Raw genomic sequence first — 3,842 nt, forward strand, 5'->3', positions numbered from 1 at the left:
CTGGCCCTGATCACTTCGCACCATCAGTGGGTGTGAGCAGTTGGCTGCTAGCCCCAATCACCCCTGAAGGCTTCTCCACCTCCCCCTGCTCCTGAGGGGCGATCGGGCAGCAGCTGCGGCTTGCACCTGCTGCTGGCGCCGACCCCAATCTCTCCTCGCCATCAGCGGGTATTAGTGCGGCCAGCACTATCAGGGTGTAGGAATGGCAGTGGCAGGAGCAGGGTTGCTGGCAGACAGGGGACCGGGGGCTGCTGTGGGAGGGGCCAGGCAGGGGTGTGGAGGATAGGCTGAGACCTGCCCCTATGCCCACTGCAGCCTTGTGGCACACAGTTCATTTCAAGATCCACAAATTCATGCACAGGGCCCCTAGTAAAGATATGACCAGTTAAATACTAATTGAAAGAATGTTTTATTGTAGACTCATATTAAAATAAATAAAATGTCTTCAGGCTAAAAACGAGTGATGCCACAAAGTAATTTGAATCTACAAAAACAAATAAAACAAAACAAAACAAACAAAAACACAGATCACTAGTAAAGTTATATAATTATAAAAGCTAGTGCAATTGAATTCTCTTGACTGATTTAAAAAGCAATTCTATAAAACAATAATATATACAGTCATATTATTGGTCTATAGCATACAGAAATGCAATGCATTTGAAAATAATAGCACAAAGGAGGCTGGTGGGAGCAGATCTATACTGGAGTAAAGAAATTACATCAGATAGTAACTCAAATACACAGGAAGAAATTAAGACACTCATAAATGATACTAGTAAATAAGAAAGGTAATATTTTAAAAACTTATACCCCTTTCATCCTAAAGACATGATATCATATAAAGTAATGTAAAGTAATAATTATAACAATAAAGTATTGGGTATAAACATATATAAATGTACTATGTGAGGAGTTTGGCTCCTAACCAATCAGCTTTGTGTGATTTTGTAGGTCCAACCAAAGACATTATAAAGGTTTTACCTAACAGGTCTCGTTAGGGCAGCGGTTCTCAACCTTCTGGCCCTTTAAATAGTTCCTCATGTTGTTACCCAGCCATAAAATTATTTCCGTTGCTACTTCATAACTGTAATGTTGCTACTGTTATGAATCATAATGTAAGTATCTGATATGCAGGATGGTCTTAGGCGACCCCTGCGAAAGGGTCGTTCAACTGCCAAAGGGGTCAAGACCCATAAGTTGAGAACCCCTGCATTAGGGAAAGCTGCCCTTCCCACACCAGACTTGATGCACTTCAGTGCCTTACAGTCACTAAAGAAAGTTGCCATCAAAGACTCAGGCTCTCCTGGTTGGTCATGCTCTTGTGCATGTTTACATTCCTAGCCCCATCATCATTCCTAGGTTTCTTTATCTTGTGCCTTCAGCCAAAGTCCTCTTCAGGTGTCTCTGTCAAAGCCTCAATTTGGGTTCAAGAGAGGGAAGTTTTTAAGATACTTTTCCCACTTTTAGTACTCAGTACTTTTCTACTCATAAGCCTTCCCCTTCCCCCTACTCCCAACCAGAGGGTCCATAGCATTTACAGTCTTTGGTTCAAGATTCCCTCAAGAATGAGATGATTCCCACTTCTGTACTAATCCACCTGGCCTTGGACTGGCACACTGCTCTGAAATGGAACAGAGGGGCATTAGTGTTTCCTATGGTTTTGACTCTTGCTTATACCATTACAGTAAGTGATTAAAGGTTTCACTGCTACATTAGTTTAATTGGCTACTCTAATACCTCATAGTTTAGTGCTCTCTCCCAGCTCAGTTGAACATCTAAAGAAAAAAAAAAGGTACAGTGAACAGGGTAGTCAACTAAGCACAATGCCAATCTAAAAGAGGAAAATTTTAAAGATCCTACTGGGTATTTTTAGGAAATGCTAGTTGACTCCTTGGAACATTTTATTAGAGTGCTAGGTTGTTTTCAAGAGTCTAAGTGTCCTAGAGGGTATTTCATCACTGGATCTTGGGAATTGCTAAGAGAAGCCACAGATAACTCTTGAGGATGCTTGTGGATTGTTTATATAATCTTTTCAGTTATGAGAGGTAACATGGATCTTTTCCTTTATCCCTCAAATCCTCAGCTGAGCTCACTTGATGGGTCAGGTTAGAGATCCAACTGAGGAGTTCAAAAGAAGCTAAAGAAACAGTTTCACAACCACTGTTTGTGGCCTTCCAACAATGCACTAGAGATAGTCATGGGCTCCTGTGAACTGTGTACCTCTAAGCAGGTCCCTGGAAAAACTAAACATTCTGCAGTACAGCAAATTGCTAAAACTTAAAATAAAATTTTAAAAAAGTGCAGAGCCCTTTGGGCTCATGTTGCCCTGTTACCCTGCAAACCCCTAGAGACTTATTTAAATTTCCTCTGAAGGAGATCTTGCTAAAGTTAGTGTGGAAAATTGGTGTGGTATAGAGCACTTTACTATAATCCTCCCTCCTTCATAGTGCCCTGACAGTACCACAGCCAAGACAACAGAACTCAAGCAGCAACATCAACAGCATCCATATCCTTTCAGAAAATTATGGGCCCAGGTCCTCCCTGTATAACATGCAGCAGACCATGTATTTGGGAAACCCTGGGCTCCACTTCAGGAAAGCCTGGGCTTTTCATAAACTGGCGTGGCCTGCCCTGCACAGTCCCTGCAAATACCATCTGGGAAATAGCTGTTTTCCCTATTCTGCTGCTCCATCTGCATTTCCACTGTCTCTCATACCCACCCCAGAAAACTTAGGACCAAATTCTGTCAGGCAACCCCTGTGACTGACAAGGGTTCTGTATCCTTCACACCTCCTCCATGGCCATGATGTTGGGAACGGGACCTTGCTGGTCTTTTGGGTCTCTTAGCTCTCAGAAATAAACAAGATTAAGTGTTTTGCCAATGTCCTTTTGTCCCAAATGAGGACCAGAGACCATATTCCAAGCTTAAAGTTCGAAAGGGAAAAAAAAAGAATTGCATTTGGGGGGCTTTTGTAGATACCAGTGTACAAGTGACTGTGTCCCCCACAATTGATGGCATAAAGATGAATGTTAAACAAATAAAATTCTCTGGTTTGGAGTTTAAAACTACCACATCACATGCCTTTATTTGAGCTCAAGTATAGGTGGGTCCCTTTGGTTCCCTACAAACTTTCATTTTAATGGTCTCCACTATGAAATATATTATTAGTGTTAATATAGCCAATTTACACCAGCCTTAATTAACTGATTGGGAAAATCATGCCTCCTCTCTCAGACTCCCTGCAATTTAACAGGGCTTGATAAAATTCTCCACTAACATGGTCCTATATCCTTGCATCCACTTCCCCTTTGTCACCTATTCTCCAGTCATTCCATCTGAGAAGGCCTACCATGAACAGTTCTTTGTGACAGAGATCACCAATGCCTTCTCTGAGCCAGCCAACCAGATAGTTAAGTGTGCTTCTTACCATGGCAAATACATGCCTGCTGCATGTTGTACAGGGAGGACATGATATCAGAAGATGTCAACAAGGCCATCACCTCCATCAAGAACAAGCACACCATCTAATTTGTGGATTGGTTCCTAACTGGATTGGACCCAGGCATATGGCACCCGAACAGGGACACTTAGGTAAGCACCCCGCACTCGGGACGGATAGGACTCCACCGTAGGAAGAGGGTGGATAGTCTTTGCCGACTCCGTCCACACCTTTGGGAACCCCTGGAACAGGATTCCCATAGGTAAGCCCCCCCCCATTGACAACCCCCACATTCGGGACGGATAGGACTCCACCAGGGTGCTGGAAACCCCCCTATAGAGGATAAGTAGGGTAAGAAAGTAGATAGTACAGAACTTAGATTGAGAAGATGTGCCATAT

At 43.0% G+C, this 3,842-nt stretch overlaps 1 pseudogene; it reads left to right on the forward strand.

The window, feature by feature from the left end:
- LOC102762924 overlaps positions 1-3,842 on the forward strand; it is a 9,875-nt pseudogene that overhangs the window by 4,431 nt on the left and 1,602 nt on the right.

Source organism: Myotis davidii, unplaced genomic scaffold (assembly GCF_000327345.1).
Source record: "Myotis davidii unplaced genomic scaffold, ASM32734v1 scaffold8082, whole genome shotgun sequence".
NCBI classification, from domain to species: Eukaryota; Metazoa; Chordata; class Mammalia; order Chiroptera; family Vespertilionidae; genus Myotis; species Myotis davidii.